A 21,374-nucleotide genomic window follows, 5' to 3' on the forward strand; every position below is an offset into this window, starting at 1 on the left:
ATTGGAATACAGTGAAAAGTATTGTTTCTTGCGTGTTATACAGACAAAACATACCATTTATGGAACACAGGGATGAAGGAAAGGATAGTGTTACACTCAAAGCTAAGGTGTAGAGAAAGATCAACTTCAAGCTGTTCTTGAGTCGGTTGGTTTGTGATCTCAAACTTTAGTATCTTTTTCCTGATGGAAAAAGGTGGAAGAGAGTATGTCCGGGGTTGAGACAGGGAGGGATAAAGCCATGGGGGCAGTTAGAAAACAAGGATGAGAATCAGGAACTAGTATGAGTTAGAGAGAACAAGGATGATAGGGAAATAGGAGTTGGTGCAAGTTCAGACACAGGCAGAAGAGTTCTAGACGACAGCAAGTTTATAAAGGGACAATGTGAGAGACAAACCAGGAGTATACTGGAAAAGACAAGTCCACAAGTAACAAAGGAACAAATGAGGGTTTCAGCAGCAGCAAAGTTGGGCAATGTTATGGAGGCCTTAATAAGCAGTCTTAATGATGGGACAAATATGAGGTCAGAAGCTAATTTTGGAATCAAACATGACAACAAGATTATGAACAGACTGGCTTAACCTCATACTGCTGCCAGAAAAACCAATGGAGTCAGCGGTTAGAAAACAGTGTTTGGACCTAGATCCAAAAACATTGACTTTTAACTTTCCTGTATCTAATTGGATGAAATTTCTACTTCTCCAGTACTGGATGCCAGATAAGCAGTCTGATAATTTAGGAACAGCGGAGGAAGAGAGAACTGGTGGTGAGGTAGAACTAGGTGTCAATGTGCCAACATTGTGCCTTTTGGATGATGTTGCTAAGGGACAACAAGTAGATGAGAAATAGGAGGAGGCCAAGGATTGATCCTTGGTGCAGAAACAGGAACAATTATAAATGACTCTCTCAGTCCGATCAGAGAGCCAAGGGGCATGATCTTAGAATAAGAGCTCGGCTATTCAGGGCCAAAATAAGGAAGTTTTTTTCACATAGAGTAGTATAAACATCAAGACAATTGGAACTTTTAACACTGAGATAAATAAACTGGTGTCAGGTAACAATATAAAGCAAAGGTAGGTAAATGGAGTTGAGATACAGATCAGCAATGCTCCAATTAGATAGCTTAAGATGTTGAATAGCCTGCTCAGGTTACAAAAGTTCCTATGTACCCCATCCCTTCCAAAGTCATCTCAAATTGTAATTTCTGCTTTCCTCCCCTCCTAAGAGACTTACTGTTGCCAAGATACAGTTCCTTACAGAAAATGCATTGGCTAAATCAGTCATTGTCTACTTGGAACTGTGCATTAAACACCAAATACAAAGAACTGACGGATTTGTGCTTAATATTGGTAGTACCCAGGTGTGACCTCTGCCCAAATTAAGTGTAAAGTTAGCACAGTACCAAGACACATGCCCAAAGCCAGGTCTGGGGTATCCAAACCATTTTCACACTCAGACCTCACTTAAATGCCACTGGCAAGCTGCAGATGTCAAACACGTGACCTGCTACACCCTGCTCATTGTGGGAGGGTGGGAAATTAACCAGAGATATCACACACATGATTATCCTTCCAATATGCAAGTTGTTTATACCTTAAGCAAACATTTATTAAATGCACAGAATGATGGACATAGTTCTAATTCCCTGTGGCCTGCAAACAATCACTGAATTTAGGGTGTTGGGGAAATAAGAGTGAATTCACATGCATGGAGTGGAATTAAGGAGGAATGGAAAATGCAAAAACAAGGGCATACATGGAAAACTTTACCAACTGATTAAGTGCAGACGTTCATGTCACAGGGGGGAAATGAGATGAAACTTTAAGGTAGACTCTTTCTCTGGCACTGGTTCTCAATGCTGTTTGCTGGGCTACAATCCTTTCCCTCACTTCAGGGTCTTCTTCCAAAAGTTGCATTCAGAATTAATCACTGCAAATTTTTCTTACTTGGACCAATTGGCCTTTTCTTTCACTCTTGCTCTGCACAATCAAAATATATGCAAACATTGAGATGGCCCACCTTCGAATCATTCGCATTGAACATTATCCCTTGATTGCCTACTTGGCCACTGTTTGTTTAGATTCCAATTCTGATTTGTCTATTATCACATCAATCTTTTTCCTACACTGAATATTTTTGGTAGAAAGCTTAAAACCTTCTCATAGGTCCCACAGGGGCTGCAGATATCCAACAGGAGAGAATCTAACCATCTCCCTTCAACATTCAATGGCATTAACATTGCCGAATCCTACACTGCAACATCCAGGGGGTTACCTTTGACCACAAACTGAACTGTGCCAGTCATATAAATACAGTGGCTACAACAGCGCCTCAGAAGCTGAGAATTCTGCAGCATCTTTGCAGAATTTCAGAATTCTCCTGACTCCTCAAAGCATTCGGAAGGTAACATACCATATGGGACACTCAATCATACTTACAAAGAATGCTATCTGTCCCTTAATTATTGAGATCCTTAGAACTGCCATATATTTTTCCTTCTCCCTGCCCCTGTTCTCCAATCCCCACTTCCTGACACATACCACCCCCAACCTTTGGAGAATCTCCTGCCCCACTAACATTTTATTCTCATCTGTGGTATGCATACCAAATATTTGTACCTGTTGGATAGGATCCTTGTTCTGTCTTGCCTGTGTTCCCCTTACATTGTGAGCCACCAGTCACATCACCCTCATTCTCAACCTACACCTCTCTACAAGGTGTGACCAATGTCTGGAGCAAAACTTTCAGGTATTGCTCACACACCCACTTGTGTTGGACTGTTACCAACTTGCGCTCCAGCCCAGTGACCCCAAACCAGAGATATTTGAAATGGAACATTCAGTGATCTGGGCTGTACTTTCTTTGGAATTTCCTCCCAAAACCCCATTCCTTCTTGAACACTCCCTCCATTCTTAAATCTGCCTCAGAGCAAGTTTAGTCACCTTTCCTAATCTCCCCTTTCCTTGCTTTCAAATAAAATCATTGTCATTAATAGTCAGTTCTTGTATCACTATCATCAAAACATAATTTATTTCTTTGTTTACTATGCAGCGTGGCTAACTGGATGATTAAAGGCATAGCAATATGTGCAAATGCATCATTACCCATCAATAAATGTGTGTACCCTTCCTTCTGTCAGCAGGAGATCCATTTTTTTGTTACTAATGACCTGATGGCTGATGAAGCAACAGCCCTTTTAATTGCTACATGGCAAGCCACAGTGCGCCAGTGCCCAGTTATAAAAACACAGAACTGAACTCCAGCATAAAGAAACAAAGCTGTTTTTTTAATCCATCTGAGCTGAGGGTTTGATTAACTTGTCTTTCTGTGGTTTTTATGCTGCCTGACCTGTAGTGACAGGTACTTCTGTCTAAAGAAACATTGCTAGCAGTTTCTTCCCAAGCAGGCTGTGACTGATGATCAACAAACCCTATTGCTAGGAGATGTGTGATATCACTCATGTGAAAGGAATTCTGATTCGCTTCTTTTCTTGTCTCAGAACCGCATTGTGTTATTTATGAACAAAAAGCACAGGATGAAAATTATTCAGCAATTTTGCACGTTGAATTTATAATTTATACCAAATGATCTCTTCTTTTTCTAGTTGACCAAGCAATGATCTTACAAAAAACATCAATATAAATCACCTGAATTAATTTTAGTTTAGAATGGCTGAAGGAAGAGCAAACCAAATATGCAGCTCACAACAATAGTCACTCTGGTTTGAATTAATACACTTATTGTTCATCATTCTACACAGCATGCTCAAATGTCATATAGTAAAGCTTGCTGAAAATACTATGCTCATATTCTGTTGCTTGATCTTTCAAAAAGATGGATAATTAAATAAATTAGCAGTAACTCCCATAAACTTAAATGGTTCATTTGCACAGTGAAAATGTGCTAGTTGGAAGGGTATGTTTCTGGGATAAGGTGAGTGTGATGAAATTTCCAACAGATGAATGGACACCACACAACAACCACCAGGGAGGAGTGTTCTCTTCCAGTTGGGGAACACTTTAGCAGTCATGGGCATTCAGCCTCTGATCTTCGGGTAAGCATTTTCCAAGGTGGCCTTCAAGACACACAACAATGCAGAATCGCCGAGCAGAAATTGATAGCTAAGTTCCATGCGCATGAGGATGACCTCAATCTTGGGTTCATGTGACACTACATTTAACCCCACCATTTAATCTGGGCTTGCAAAATCCTACTAACTGTCCTGGCTTGAGACAATTCCCACCTCTTTAAACTGTGATTATCCCTCTCTACACTCTCACTGTCTGTACCTGTAAAGACTTGATTACTGTAAAGACTGGCATTCCAACCATTATCTTGCAATTGTGTCTTTGTCCATATATGCTGTGTTTGTGAAACCTACCTCTCCACTCACCTGATGAAGGAGCAGCGCTCCGAAAGCTCATGATTCCAAATAAACCTGTTGGACTTTAACCTGGTGTTTGAGACTTCTTACTGTGCCCACCCCAGTCCAACATTGGCATCTCCACATCATGGAATTCCCAAGCAAATCCAAAGATGGATTTGGAGTAAGATATGCCCATGGCTGTGGTAACCTAACAGCACACAGCTTGAGGACAATGGGAGGGGTAGCATTGAACCAAGGATCTCCGAGCGAGCAAAGAATTTGGAGACACAGTAGCGACAAAACTTGGAGCGGGATTTTCCAGCCACACTCAGAGACCAGAAAAGCCCGTCCAAGTTCAATGGACCTTTGCATGGTCCGTTTGCCATCCATTACAATTCCTGGGGCAGGTGCGATGGGAAAATTCCATCTTTGACGTCTGCGTAACAAATGTAGCATCTTCGTAGAATCGTAGAATGGTTACACCACAAGGGGGACATTTGGTCTGTCATATCCATGCTGGTTCTCTGGAAGAACAGCTTACCTGGTCCCATTCCCCTACCTTTCCCTTATAACTCAGCAAATGTTTTCACTTTGAATAATTGTCCAATTCATTTTGGAAGCCCCTGATTGAATCTGTTCCACTCAGGGAGCACAAGTTCCTAAAAAAGCTTTCCTCGCATCACTATTTCTTCTCTTGCCAATCATCTTAAATATTACTTATGAAGTAAGTAGCACAAAATTCAGATTGATGGAGTACTCCTTCAACAGAAGAATTCTTCCACTCAGGGAATTTGGAGAATGGGAGAATTTGAAGAGGGAAGAGAAGACATTTGAATCCCTCACAAAACTAAAAATGGTCCAAAAAAGATCCAGGAGGCAGCCAGACCTGAAGGTGAAGCCCAGAAATAGTCTGGCAGCATAAATGGAAGGGGAGATAGGACAACAAAGGTCAGTGCTCTGTGAAAATAAAACTATAGAACAAGTGACCAATGGCTCTGTGGGGAAGGGGAGTACTGTTTGTGTAGGGCCAAAAAAAATTTTAGATTTGCTTTTTAAGTTTCAGGATGGAAAGTTCACAGTCCAGAGCTGTTGGCCTCAATGTTGAATCCAGAAAGCTACACTGTGCCTAATCAGAAGATGAATGTTGTTCCTCCAGTTTACACTGGGCTTTACTGGGACATTGCAGGCCAAGGACAGACACGTGGGCATAAGAGCAAGATGATGAGTTGAAATGGCATCAGATAAGTTGGGGCCATGCTTGGAGAATGAGCCAGGGTGTTCCAAAAAGCAGTGCCCCAGTCTCTGTTTGGTCTCCCAAATGTAGAGAAGACTGCATTGGGAGTAGTGAATACAGTAGACTTCTTTCAAGTAAAATTTCACTTTCAACACCTTCAATTTGGTCTAGCAAAATCTATGTGCCCTGGCAACATTCCAGCAATAGTAAGACCATTAGACCATAAGACCGTAGGACATAGGAGCAAAATTAGGCCACTCGGCCCATCGCGTCTGCTCCACCATTCAATCGTAGCTTTTTTTTTCATCCCCATTCTCCTGTCTTTTCTCCATAACCCCTGATCCTCTTATTAATTAGGAACCTCTCTATCTCAGTCTTAAAGACACTCAATGATCTGGCCTCCACAGCCTTCTGCAGCAAAGAGTTCCTCAGATTCACCACTCTGGCCGAAGAAATTCCACCTCACCTCTGTTTTAAAGGACCGTCCCTTTAGCCTGAGGTTGTGCCCTCTGGTTCTAGTTTTTCCAACTAGTGGAAACATCCTCTCCCTATCCACTCTATCAAGGCTTCACAGTATCCTGTAAGTTTCAATAAGATCCCCCCTCATTCTTGTAAACTCAAATGAGTATAGATCCAGAGTCCTCACCCATTCCTCACACAACAAGCTCTTAATTCCAGAGATCATTCTTGTGAACTTCCTCTGCACCCCTGCCAACGCCAGCCCATCTTTCTTTAGATACAGGGCCCAAAACTTCTCAGTACTCCACATGGACCAGAGCCTTACACAGCCTTGGGAGTACATCCCTGCTCTTGTATTCTAGCTCTCTTGACATGAATGCTAACATTGCATTTCACTTTCTAACTGCTGACTGAACCTGCATATTAACCTTAAGAGAATCTTGAACAAGGACTCCCAAGTTCCTTTGTGCTTCTGATTTTCTAAGCATTTTTCCATTTAGAAAATAGTCTGTGCCTCCATTCCTCCTTCCAAAGTGCATAACCTCACATTTTTCCACATTGTATTCCATCTGCCACTTCTTTGCTCACTCGCCAAACCTGTCCAAGCCCATCTACAACACCCCTACTTCCTCAATACTACCTGTCCCTCTACATACCTTTGTATCATCTGCAAACTTAGCAATAGTGCCCTCAGGTTCTTCCAAATCGTTAATGCATATTGTGAAAAGTTGTGGTCTCACAAGGTACACCACTAGTCACCGGCTGCCATTCTGAAAAAGACCTCTTTATCCTCATCCTCTGTCTTCTGCCAGTCAGCCAATCCTCTATTGATACCAGGATCTTACCTTAATACTATGGGCTGTTAACTTATTTAACAGTCTATGCAGCATCTTATCAAGAGCTTTCTGGAAATCAAAATAAATCACATCCACTTGTTCTCCTTTATCTAACTTCCTTGTTACCTCCTCAAAGAATCCTAACAGATTTGTCAGACATGACCTCCCCTTGACCAAGACGTGCTGACTCAGTCCTAGTAAATCATGCACTTCCAAGTACCCTGTGATATCGTCTTTAATAACGGACTCTAAAATTTTGCCAATGACCGAAGTCAGGCTAACCGGCCTATAATTTTCCATCTGCTGCCTCCCTTCTTAAACAGCAATGTTACCTTAGCTACTTTTCAATCCTCTGGGAACCTCCCTGCTCCCCATGATTCCTGAAAGATCACCACCAATGTCTCCACAATTATTCAGCGATCTCTTTTAGAACCCTGGGGTGTAGTCCATCTGGTCCAGGTAATTTATCCACCTTCAGCCTCTTCAGTTTTCCCAGAACTTTCTCTCTAGTGATGGCCACTACACTCATCTGTACCCTCGACACTCCTGGAGCTCTGACATCCCACTGGTATTTTAAAATCATAAGAACAAAAGAAATAGGAGCAGGAGTAGGCCATCTAGCCCCTCAAGCCTGCTCCACCATTCAATAAGATCAAGGCTGATCTGAAAGTGGGTTCAGTTCCATTTACCCGCTCGCTCCCCATAACCCTTAATTCCCTTATTGGTTAAAAATCTGTGACTTAAGCAACTTTAATGAGGTAGCCTCTAGTGCTTCACTGGGCAGAGAATTCCAAAGATTCACTATCCTCTGGGAGAAGAAATTCCTCCTCAACTCTGTTCTAAATTGACTCCCCTGTATTTTGAGGCTATGCCTCCTAGTTCTTGCTTCCATTGTAGTTTTCCACTGTGAAAACTGATGCACAGAAACTACTCAGTTCCTCTGCCATTTCTTTGCTTCCTATTATTACTTCCCCAGCCTCATTTTCCAGTGGTCCAATGTCTATTGTTGCCTCTCCTACCTTTTATATATTGAAAAAATGTCTTCCTATCTTCTTTTATGTTACTAGCTAGCTTACACATATTTCATCTTCACCACCCCCCCCCCGACATTTTGTTTTAGTTGTCTTCTACTCACTTTTAAAGGCTTCCCACTAATCCTCACCACTTTGTATGCTTTTGCTTTTATGCTGTCTTGACTTCCCTTGTCAGCCATGGATGCCTCGCCCTCCCCTTAGCATGTTTCCTGGTCCTTGGAATGAATTTCTGTCGTGCCTCCCAAATAACCCCCAAAAACCCCTGGCATTGCTGTTCCACTGTCTTCCCTGCTAGGCTCCCATTTCCAATCAATTCTGGCCAGCTCCTCCCTCATGTCTTGGTAGTTACCTTTATTTAATTGTAATACTGTTATATCTGATTCCAGCTTCTCTCTCTCAAACTGCAAAGTAAATTCTATCATATTGTGGTCACTGCCCCCTAAGGTTTTCTTCACCTTAAGTTTCCTAATCAAGACTGCCTCATTACACATCACCAAATTCAGAATTGTCTGTTCCCTAGTAAGCCCTGTCACAAGCTGCTCCAAAAAAAACATCTTTTAGGCATTCCACAAATTCCTTTTCTTCGGATCCACTACTGACCTGATTTTCCCAGTCCACCTGCATATTGAAATCCCCCATGATTATTGTAATATTGCCTTTTTTATAGACCTTTTCTATCTCCTGATTTATTTTCTGCCCCACATCTTGATTACTGCTAGGGGGCCTATACATAACTCCCATCAGAGTCTTTTTACCTTTGCAATTCCTCAACTCTACCCACAGAAATTCTATGTTTTCTGATCCTAGATCGCTTCTTGCTATCAATTTAACTTCATTCCTTACAAATAGTGCAATCCCGTCCCCTTTGCCCATGTGCCTGTCCTTCCAATAGGACACGTGTCCTTGGATAGATTGGGGAAATTGAAACTACTGTCCTTGGAGTGAAGGCTAAGAGGAGATTTGAAAGAGATGTTCAAAATCCTGAGGCAGTTGTACAGAAATATGGAGAAACTGTTCCCACTCACAAAAGGATGAAGAATGAACGGGCACAGATTCAAAGTTGATGTGCAAAACAATTAAATGTGATGTGAGAAAAAACTTTTTCACAGTGAATGATACAGGTCTGGAATAGACAGCCTGAAAGTGTGGTGGAGGCAGGTTCAATCGAAGTATTCAAGAGGGCATTAGACAATTATTTGAATAGAAATAATGCACAAGGGTACTGGGAAAGGCACAAAGTCAAAATGCTCATTTGGAGAGCTGGTGCAGACATGATGGGCAGAATGGTCTCCAATCTAGCTTCATAACTGAAGTTTCTCATCCCTGGAGCCATTCTTGTAAACCTCTTCTGCACTCTCTCCAATGTGTTCACAGCTTTCCTATAGTGTGACACCCAGAACTGTCACAATACTCCAGCTGAGGTCTAACTAGTGTCTTGTACAAGTTCAACATAACCTCCTTGCTCTTGTACTCTGTGCCCCTGTTAATAAAATCCAGGATACTGTATGCTTTACTAATGCTGTCTCCACATGTCCCACTGCCTTCAACAATTTATGCATGTACATACCCGGCTCCCTCTGTTCCTGCACCTCATTAAGAATTGAACCACTTATTTTATATTGCCTGTCCATGTTTTTCCTGCTTAAATGCATCACCTCACACTTCTTTGCATTGAACTTCATCTGGCCTATCTGCCCACTCTGCCAACTTGTCCATTTCTTTTGAAGTTCTACACTGTCCTCCTCAGAGAAAATGTTTTCTCTTATGGAGCCATCAATTTGAGATAGTCTCCAAGAAATCCAATAGTGTATTCAAAATAAACTTTATTTTTCCCACAAGAGTAGTGTGAATATGTGTACCTGCTACCAGAGGGAGTAGTAGCACCAAGTCCTAGGTGACAGAGCGCTAACAGAATTAAGAGGTTCTGCTAAAATGGGGCCATAACGCAAGGTGGATAATGAAGAATCCAATAAAGAATTACCTAAATACTTATGGCACAAGTTAAGAGCTCATGTGTTTTTTTTTTGGGGGGGGCGTTAATATTATTAACATTAATAGAGAATAGAGCTGTGAAGAGGGGTGGGGGAACAAAATGGAGTTAAGGTCACAGTCTAATCAATCATAATCCTTTTGAATGATGGAGCAGGCTCAAGAAAGCTGAGCAGCTTATTCCAGATCTTGGTGTTAAATTTTAATGTTCTTATGCGGAGAGAGGTTAATGCAGATGTCTCTATGGGGAATCTCAACAAGCATATGAGGGAAAAGAGAATGGAGGGTTGTAATGGTAGATTTAAATGAGAAAAGGTGGGAGAGGACATGAGTGAAACAAACACCATTATGGACTGAATGGGCTGAACCTCCTGGTTGTGTGCTGTGTATTTTATATAATCCTCTTTCCACCTGTAAGCATTCTAAGCATCTTGCATGGACTGGCCAATATCTAATCCATAGGTGCAACAATATCTAATCCATAGGTGCAACAGATTTTTTTGGATCTGAACTAAATATTTGTATTGCTCGGCAGACATGCTCCTTCAGTCTCCCCAAAAGTTAACCAAGCAAACATTGTGAATTGAGGACAGACACGAATTAGATATTTCACAGCAAGTGAGCAGACAAAGCAATAGCTACAATTCAGTGCACTTGATTCAATCAATGCAACTTGACTTCACACAGAGTGCAAAATAATGAATGTGTTATCCTTCATCCTGCATCATCCTGCCTGACTTACATTAACTGTCTTCAATGGCAGAAGGGTTGGTCATCAGAGACACAGATTTAAGGTGATTGGCCATTATGTGGCTCTTATAAAGTACTCCTCCCACCATCTGGCAGCAGATTTTGGGGTTTGGTTCCATCCTGTCTTAGCATCTTGTGCCCAATGGAGGCATCTGCAATGATGATCACCATCTTCACTTGTTGTGGCCAATTGATCATGGCTTTCCAACTCCCACATGACCACCTTGCTGTCTGGCCTCCAGTGACACACCTCATGGCGGATGCAATCCCAGCCATGGTCACCACTCCCAGTGGCACTGCAGGGACTGGAGAGTGTCCAGCCATCTAGATACCCGATAGTTCTCGGAGGTGGGACTTCATTCCAGGTGGGGGCAGAAGACATGACATGAGACAATTAACAATCAACCAAGCAGTAAAATCAGATTGAGGTTCCCAGTCCTGTGAAAGCAGTCTCACCCCAACAGGCAGAGAGTGAAGTTACTGAACTCCATGAAAACTTCTGACAAATCTTTCAAGTTAATGACCTTTCATCAGAACTGGAAAAAGTTTGAATTAGATCAGTGACTGGTTAAACAAGTACAGAGCTAGGGAAAGCAGATAAGGGAGGATGGAACAAAAAGGAAGCTTGGTGATAGGTTGGAAGGCAGGTAAGATTAAATGACAAAAGGAATGATGGTGAAAGGGGAGAAGGTAATGGGACAAGTAAAGAAAAACTGGATTAGAGAAGCTGAAAATGGTAATGACATAACCATTACCAACTGTGACCATTGTAAACATGGGAGGAATGGTTGTGATGTGAAACTCAGTTTTAGTTCATGAGGCTGTAAAGTGTCTAATCAAAAGATTATGTCTGAGATTTTCCAACTTTGCCACCAGTGGGCATCACCACAAGTGGGACGGGAAGATTTAGAGAGCCATTGACTTTAAGGTTTTGCAAATTTTTCTGTCTCTCCCGCAAAAATGCCCACCAGTGTCAGGGCAAGAAAATTCCACCCAAGGTACTGTTCCTTGAGCCTTTGTTGAATTTGATTACAATAGTGCAGGAGGATAAGGACAGAGAGATCAGAGTGCGAGTGAAGTGGAGAATCAAAATGAGAAATGATCGGACACTTCGTGCACAAACCTTATTTCCTGTTTTATGTAATTCTTATTTACATTTTATGCCAACAGTTCCCTGTTTTCAACTGGTGAGTCAACAGTTTTTATTACATTTTGCTTCATATTATTGATGAATAAATAGAATTACTTAATTTTTTTAAAAAAAATGATCCACTTTTTGATGAATGCAATTGAGTTTTTGGGCCCCAGTGTCCAAAGTTAACAAAATGTTCTCAAAATACACATTTCATATTAATATGACCAAAATGTGCCCATTAATTTGTTATTTACATCTTTTAATAATTTTATTTTTTTTTCCTTGATGGCCATCATTTTTCCAAAAGCCTTAGCTTGGATTCACAATTTTACATATCACAGGGCAGAGCTTATTACACTTTACCTACCCCTGATTTGTCCATCATTTTGTTTGGAATCTTCACATCAGCAGCTTAGGTGGTCCCTCCTACCCACCCTCCAACTTCCCCATTTCAGACAGGAGCCTACCTGGAATATGCAAATCTAGTTCCCATGCCACACTTGGATTCCAACAAAATTTGAAAGTACCACTTCAAAGAACATACATCTTTTGTATTCTGTCATTGGTACTAAGTGAAGAGAGTCCATTCCATGCTTCACTAAAGAATCAGCTCAGTCTCTTATAAAACATTATGAAACTGGAGAAGACCCTCTTCTCCAGAACTGGAGAATCACCCAATGCAAACATCTCAATGCTCCCTCCCCTTGCTGCTATTACCTCTCCAACCTATCTGCCTTTAGACTTTTATTTCAGCTCAGTTCCACATCGCATACATTGCATTTTCTGCAACTCCAAATGGTGAGCTGGCTTGTTGCATATGCTGATATACAGCCCAACCATTAACATGTCTTCAGCCTCCCATTCAAGGACATTAGCCAATGCAACCCACTGCTCCTGCTATTCACCCAGTGTCTTCCCCAGGGACAATCTCATGTTGCCAAGCCATTGCTGTGAGTGCTGTCAAACTCCCAAGACCCAAATTCCAGAATAATCAAAGCCCAGGGCCATTCCATAAGTACTATCCAAACCCAGGGCTGTTTACCAGTACTAATAAAGTCCAGGATGATTAAACAGTGCTATCAAAATGCAGGCCCATTCTGCATTATCACAAAAATCCAAGGCCATTCCCCAACGATCAAAATGCAGAAGCTAACCCTTGCCCTACTGCATCTCCACCACAATTTAGTTAAAGTACACTCCTGTACCTTGTATATTTGAAATTCAATTACAAACTCCAAATGCTATTTCTGGCAGACCAGTATGCTGTATTTTTCCAATTTTAAAAATGTTTGGGAGCAATTTTGGGCCCTATATCTAGGGAAAGATGTGCTGGCTCTGTAGACGGTCCAGAGGAGGTTCACAAGAATGGTCCCAGGAATGAAAAGCTTAACAGATGAGTGTTTGAGGACTCTAGGTCTGTACTCGATAGAGTTTAGAAAGATGCGGGGGGGATTTCATTGAAACTTACAGAATACCAAAAGTCCTGGATAGACTGGACATGGGGAAAATATTTCCACTGGTCAGCGAGACGAGGATCTGAAGACACAGCATCAGAATAAAGGGACAATCCTTTAGAACCAAGATTAGGATGAATCTCTTCAGCCAGAGAGTGGTGAATCTATGGAATTCATTGCCACAGAAAGCCATGGAGGCCAAGTCATTGAATATATTTAAGACAGAGATGGATAGGTTCTTGATTGGTAAAGGGAACAAAGGTTACGGGGAAAAGATGGGAGAATGGGATTGAGAAACTTATCAGCCATGATTGAATGATGGAGCAGACTCGATGAGCCAAATGTCCTAATTCTGCTCCTATATCTTATGGTCTCACGTTCAATAAACAGGTAAAGTGATAAAGTCACTGATTTACAGTTCTCAACTAAAAATGGACTGAGTTGTGGAATTTGATTCTGAAAGTAACAAAAATCCTGGAATAACATTTAATAAAAATGAAATTTCTCCCAGTCAGTCACTTCTGCTCAACAGCCTTGATGTTATTTTCTACATTGCTAAAAGACTACAATTGTTATAAATATTGGCCTATATATAAATTGGTTAGCCCTTGCAAACAGGGTGCGGGGATTTGGATATGTGATTAACCTACACCCATTGAGTGAAATATAGGCAGCCTGCCAACTTCATGCTGCCTGCTAATTACAGTGATTTCAGCATGCAGCCAGCACTTCCCCATTTCCATTGGCTGCACAGATCAGCAGGGGCCCCAATGTCAGCAGTAATTGCACTTGTTAAAGCTAAGCTTCACCTCTTAAAAGGGGTGGGGGTGTGCGTTGTGGCTAGAAGAAGTGCTGAGAGTCATTTAAATGTATCTGACCTGGGAAAGAGTGACAGAGAGTGAGGCAACAGATTTTCAGAAAAGGAGCAGAGATGTTCTGTATTCTCAGCAAGACTGGGGATTCTCCAAGCACATGATAAGAAAGCAGTAGAAACAAATAGCTGTAAGCATCAGTACCAAGGGTCAAGCCCCAAGAACCTGGATGCAATAATGGAAAAATTTAATGATCTCACATGAGTAGTCAAGATCAATGAATGCACATTGAATACCATATCTTACTAACTGCATGACCAACCTTGTACACAACTCTACACTCCAGTCCTCCATCTCTCACCTCCCAACAACCCCCAATCAGAACTCTGAACATTCACATGTTTCATCTCGCTCTCACATACTGAGCACTCGTGAATCTCAAATTCACAGCTTGCATCCATTCGCAACATAACAGTCATATCATCCCACAGATTGTACAACACTCACTAGTACCCTTGCTTTCTCTTGCAAGTAAAGATGGCTGCATGTTCTCACTCCCACAGAGAGGATTGTGCTGGCTATTTGATGTTTCCCCCCCTTCCCCACTAGATAGCAGTGGGACTGATTAATCACTTCACCACCTTGCTGAACACCACTTGGATGAAGCACTGAGAGTCACAAAGGCACAGAATAAACTCTGGCTTGGAGACTTCAATGTCTATCACGAAGAGTGGCTCAGTAGTAACATTACTGGCTGAACTGGCCTAGCCCTAAAGGACATGGCTGCTCGACTGGGTATGTAGCAACTGGTGAGGAATACAACAAGAAAGAAAAACCTATTTTACCTCACCTTCATCAGCCTGCCTACTGCAGATGTACCTGTCCGTGGCAATATCCAATGGAGTGCCCACCACACAGCCCTTGTGGAGATAAAATCCTATCTTCAAATTGAGGGTATCCTCTATTATGTTGTACAGCACTAACATCATGCTAAGTGGGATAGACTTCAAACAGATCCAGCAAGTCAAAATTGAGCATCCAACAGACTCTATGATCCAACAGCAGCAGCAGAATTTTATGCAACCATAATTTTTACCCTGAGCAAGTGTTGCTGGACAGTACTGTCAAAGCACATTCAGTCAGTTTTCTGAGGATTGAGAGTACATGATGGGCTAGATTGGATTTCTCTGCATTTTGTGGACAGTTGTACCTGGGCATTTTCCACATTTTTTATTCATTCAAAGGATGTGGGCATTGCCAGCTAGGCCAACATTTATTCCCCATCTATAATTGCCTTTGAGAAGCTAGTGGTGTGCTGCCTTTTTGAACCACTGCAGTCAATGTTGTGTAGATACATCCACAGTGCTGTTATGGAGCAAGTTCCAGGAATTTGATCCAGCGACAGTGACGTTCCATTGTATCAGCACCCCTTCTACATGGAAATGGTCAAGTAAATTTTGCATTTGTCCTCTCACTGTAAGCCCCATCTGCCAAAGGCTTGGCCAATGATGGTGCTCCAAGCCATTGTTGGTGCTGAACATTGAGTACGCTTTGTACTGTTTGCTATCCTCAGTGCCTGTTCCAAGTATTGTTCAGCATTGAGAAACATTGATTAATAGCTGAATGATGTTCAGCATAAAGCCTTCTGCCCATGTTTGACCTGATGCCATGAGACATTATAGGACTTGAGACAATATTGAGGATTTCCAAGGTCACTGTCTCAGCTGTATACCATTCTGCCACCACATCTGGTGGGGTTGTCCTACCCAGGCATAGTGGAATTGGGGACATTGGCTGTAATGTATGATTATGTGAGGATAACAATGTCAGGTTGTTGCTTGACCAATCTGTGGGACTTCTCCAAATTTTGACAGATTGTAATGAGGTGAGCTTTGCAGAGCCACTGGTCAGTATGTAACTGTGTCATGCCCATCCTGCTTCATTTTTATTTGATTTTTCTGTGGCAGTTTGGGACAAGTGAATGGCTTACTAGGATACTTCAGGGATGGAGGCGAATAGATAAAGTCAACCATATTGCTGTGGGTCTGGAGTCACATGTAGGCTCGAGGATTGGAGACCTTCTTCCCGATAGGAAATTAGTGAATCAGATGGCTTTTATCCATTAATCCCATGGTATGAACATACGAATTAGGAGCAGGAGTAGACCACTCAGCCTCTCAAGCCTGCTCCACCATCCAATAAGACCATGTCTGATCTCATTTTAACCTCAATTTCATGTTCCTGTCTACCCCCTGCTAATCAAGAGTCTATCACTTAAAACTCTGCCTCAGAGGACTGGTGGATAGCTAATGTAATTCCTCTATGTAAGAAAAGGGACAAAACATGTCCAAGTGTTATAAATGAGACAGCTTAAAACCAGTGGTAGGAAAAAAATGAAATATCCACTAAAGAAGAGAGAAAAATATAATAATGAATAGTCAGCATTATTTCAAAAGGGATATTTTTGGTGAGCAACCTAATGAGTTTTTTTAAGAGGTGATATAGAAAATAGACTATGCTAATGCAGTAGATATAATTTATCTAGATTTTCAAATGTTCTTCAGTAAGGTGACCCATTAAAGATTAATGATTTGATTAATTATAGTCAAGTGTATTGGGATATGCTTGAAAAGTATTGTTTCTTGCGTGTTATATAGACAAATCGTACCATTCATAGAGTAATAGGGGAGTTGGAAAAGAGAGGGTGCAGTCATAGCTGGGGTGTAGAGAAAGATCAGCTTAATGTATGATGGGTCCATTCAAAAGTCTGATGGCAACAGGGAAGAAACTGTCCTCGAGTCAGTTGTATGTGAAAACGGTCAGAGAATGTGAATTCAGGGCACATGGCAGAATGGGTTATCAGCTAGCTTCAAACCAGGAAGCATAGAATGAGAGTAGAAAGTGGTTATTCATAATGGCAGAAAATGAGAAATGGGATTCCACAAGAATCAGTGTTGGAGCCACTGCTGTTCTCAATCTAGATTGACAACTTCAACCTTGAAAAATTTGTAGCTGACACCAAAATGAATGGAGAGGATTGCCAATATCGAGGAAAACAACAAGCGGACATCAATCAAGTTATGATCTTGGACCAGACTCCCAAAAGTTTGGTACGATCTGGTTAGAGTTCAGTAACATTTTGTTTAAAATTGACAAAGTTTGATATTCAAGATACCTTGCTAAGAGAATAAAGTTTTGAATAAATAAAAGTAAATTTTCACATACAAGCTTCCGAAAGATAAAACAATTTACAATATTTATGTGATACTCTAACACTCATGGTGAAATTAAGGTAACTAAACTAACAGGTAAACTGCAGTCAAACCAAACACTGCACAATAAATGGCAGATGCTACCAAGAAAGATTCCATGGAGTTCTCAACAACCCACCCAGACATCAGTAAACATTGTAAGGCAACCAATCTTGTTGAAACTTTGGGTCCAATTTTACCATTTTGATTCTAAGGGTTGAATCTTGGCACAATTCAGATCCAATTTGGAAAACTGCTCTCAGGCACTCCCATACGCACTCAACCTGAAAAAAATTTGCATGTCTGAATCTCGCTATGGGCAGGGCTTATCGCACCTGAAATGATCAAAGCTCTGAACTGTGCATGCACAGTGAGAAACAAATTTGAAAAATGTGCCTCTGTCACATCGCTCCTGGATCATAAAAAGCAGATAAAGTGGCCCAGGAGCAAAAAGCAGGGGCGATGGCCCCCACAGGCATCACCCCACCCCCACAACATAACTGTCCTCCTTATCCACCCACCCACCTGCTACCCAGGTCGATTGCAACCCCACTGCACCCTTTCCCCCTCACCGATCTCCCACGGAATGGCAGTGGACCCCCTCTGCCTCCCCCACCGCCCAACAGAGGTCCATCTGGCCTCCCTCCTCCCCCCCACAACCAGAGAGCAATCGGACCTCCTCCCCCCCCACCAGAGATACATCTTACCAGCCTCCCTCCCCCCTCTGCCAGAGAAAGATCGGGCCTCCCCCCCCACCAGCCCGACCAGAGAATGATTGGGCCTCCTTCCCTCCCTCCACTCCCCAGAAAATGATCTGGCCTCCATCCCCCTCCACCACTAAGTTAGAGAGCTGTTGGAAGCTCTGAACTTACCTCTTCAGAGCAAGTCTGTTTCATGCTAAACCTGGATGCGTGAACGCAATGGTAAAGGAGGAAATGCTGGTAAAATTGGGTAGGCAGCCCATTAATTCAATTTAAATGCATACAAATGCATTTAAATCATTGTTGTGCCCATTTCAGGCACGATTCAAATCACAGCCATTTTCGGGCCTTGGTAAAGTGGGTGGATGCAGGTGCCTGACTTTACCAAGTTTTCATGCTCGCAAATGGACATGACGCAATGGCAAAATTGGGCCCTCTGTTTCACCCACGACTAATTCTAGTCTTCATCTTTGAAGATCCTGCTTTGGAATTCTCTCCAAAAGTAACTCCAAAGTGGATGACCCCAGTGACAGCCCACCTCACAGGATTTCAGTGTCGTCTCCCCAGACTCCTTTTGTCTGGATTCCAAGTCTGTGCTCAGCACCAATTCACAAGCACAATTTCAGCTCTTTGACCATGATGAGCAGGACAGTGCTGCTCCAAAGTGATACCTTTGCCCAATAGCCCACAGCACAGAGCCATAGAAATATAGAAACTAGAAGCAGCAGTAGGCCATTTGGCCCTTTATGCCTGCTCCACCATTCATTTTGACCAAGGCTAATCAGCAAGTTTAATATCCTGGTCCTCCTCTTCGCCCAGGTAAGGTTGAGTCATCAACTTTCTGCTTCCTTCTAAGATCTTCAGGACTTCTCTCAAGCTCCCACATTGTCTAACAAATGCAGCTCATTTTCTGCTGCCCTTTCTTTTTAACAATGTTTTTCCCTGTCCCTTCTCCCTGACCTTTGCTCAGGTCTCTTCTTGATAATGGCCCGCCATTTCTGATGACATGATCTATATCATCTAAGTTTTGCACCGTTTATCTTTTTAGCCAGGCCCATTCTTAGCCTGGAGGACCTCAAAATGCCAGATTGCACACGCATCCTCACCCACGCCCCCCCCACCCCCCACTCCCAGTCCATAGAGGTGCAGATATTCCCAAGGCCTGTAAAGCCCACTCACTGATACAACAAGTTTGTATCTCATAACAATAAACTGGCAGAATAGGCAAATAATTGGCAAATTAAGTTCAACATTGATGAATGTGATCTAATATATTTTGGTGAGTAGAATAGGAAGTATCACTTGTTACTTGGAAGGTGCAAGTCTAGTACAAATATACCAATCGCTAAAAATTGTGCCACAGGCTAGCACAACCACAAAAAACACAAACCAAGCACAAGGCTTTATTTTTAGAGGGACAGAATTGAAAAGTAGGGTAGCTTTGCTAAAACTGTCCTAAATTTAGTTCAACCACACTTGGAGCATTGTATGAAGTTGTGGTCATTGCTGAAATAGATTGTAGAGGTACTGGAGAAGACGCAAAAAAGATTCACAAAATGATACAGAAAATGCACAAATGTATGGCAGGGAATAATTTTAATAAAACTAATAGGGATCAAATCAAAGTATTTAAAATTCTGAAAGCGTGGACACAGAGAATACTCCCTCCTGTGGGGGAGAGTATAGCGGGGGACCATTAATATATGACAGTTACTAAGACACCAATAGAGAAATCAGAAAAAACTTCCTTACCTGAAGTGTGGTGAGAATGTGGAACTCGCATTCACCGGGAGTAGCTAAAGTGAATCATATGGATAAACTTAACGAGAAGCTAAATAAGCATATGAGGAAGAAGGACATAGAGAGATTTAGATGAGGAATGATGGGAGGAGGCTTGATCTGAATATAAACAGCCACATAGACTGCGTTTGTCTTATGACTTACATTTTCTGTAAGAACCTATTCTGGTCCTCACCTCAAGCATCAAAACACGTGCACTCTCCATTTGGGTCTTTAGATAGCAAGAACCCGGGTACTTTTCCTTCTCCCTGGCCAGCAGACTGAAATTAACTGTAGTTCCATCCACAGTCAGCTAATTCTGCACCCCCTGGCAATTGAAGCAAGGACCATTTTGTCTGTGTGACTTCATACTATCTGGCTGTGCCTTCACCCATTGGACCAGCAAAGGAACTTCTTCATTTTTTTTGCTTCAAATCTGTTAAATGAATGAACAGCAGGTCACAGTCAGTGCCTCAAAATCCCATAACCCCCAGCACCTACAAGTACAGCTAAGTACACCTAACAAACGCACTGAAATACCATTGTCTCTAGGTTCCAAGCCCCACAACACTCTGATTTGGACATTTACTGGCATTCCTTCATTAGTGCTGAGTCAAATTGCTAGAACTCTCCACCTAACAGTATTATGGGTGTATCTTCACATAGAACATAGAACATTACAGCGCAATACAGGCCCTTCAGCCCTCAATGTTGCTCCGACCTGTGAAAACCAATCTAAAGCCCATCTAACCTTATTGAAACATATAAGATGATTAGAGGTTTAGACAGGGTAGATAGTGATAGCCTTTTTCCTAGGATGGAGAAAGCTAGCACGAGGGGGCACGACTTTAAATTAAGGGGGGGTAGTTATAGGACTGATGTCAGGGGTAGGTTCTTTACCCAGAGGGTGGTGAGGGACTGGAATGCCCTGCCAGCTGCAGTTGTAAATGCGCCTAGTTTGGGGGCGTTTAAGAGATCTGTGGATAGGTTTATGGACGAAATGGGATTGGTTTAGATTAGTGGGTTAGTGTTGTTGTTTTTTTTTGAAAAGCTGGTCGGCGCAACATCGTGGGCCGAAGGGCCTGTTCTGCGCTGTAATGTTCTATGTTCTATGTTCTAACCTACACTATTCCAATATCATCCATGTTTATCCAATGACCATTTAAATGCCCTTAATGTTGGCAAGTCCACTACTGTTGCAGGCAGGGCATTCCAGGACCTTACTATTCTCAGTAAAGAACCTACCTTTGACATTTGTCCTATAACTATCACCCTTCAATTTAAAGCTATGTCCCCTCGTGCTAGCCATCACCATCTGAGGAAAAAGGCTTACTGTCCACCCTATCTAATCATCTGATCATCTTGTATCCCTCTATTAAGTCACCTCTTAACCTTCTTCTCTAACGAAAACAGCTTCAAGTCCCTCAGCCTTTCCTCATAAGACCTCCCCACCATACCAGGCAACATCCTGATAAATCTCCTCTGCATCCTTTCTAATGCTTCCACATCCTTCCTATAATGCCGTGACTAGAATTGTATGCAATACTCCAAGTGCAACCGCATCAGAGTTTTGTACA

Source organism: Carcharhinus amblyrhynchos, chromosome 8, assembly GCF_965287045.1.
Source record: "Carcharhinus amblyrhynchos chromosome 8, sCarAmb.v2.hapA, whole genome shotgun sequence".
NCBI classification, from domain to species: domain Eukaryota; kingdom Metazoa; phylum Chordata; class Chondrichthyes; order Carcharhiniformes; family Carcharhinidae; genus Carcharhinus; species Carcharhinus amblyrhynchos.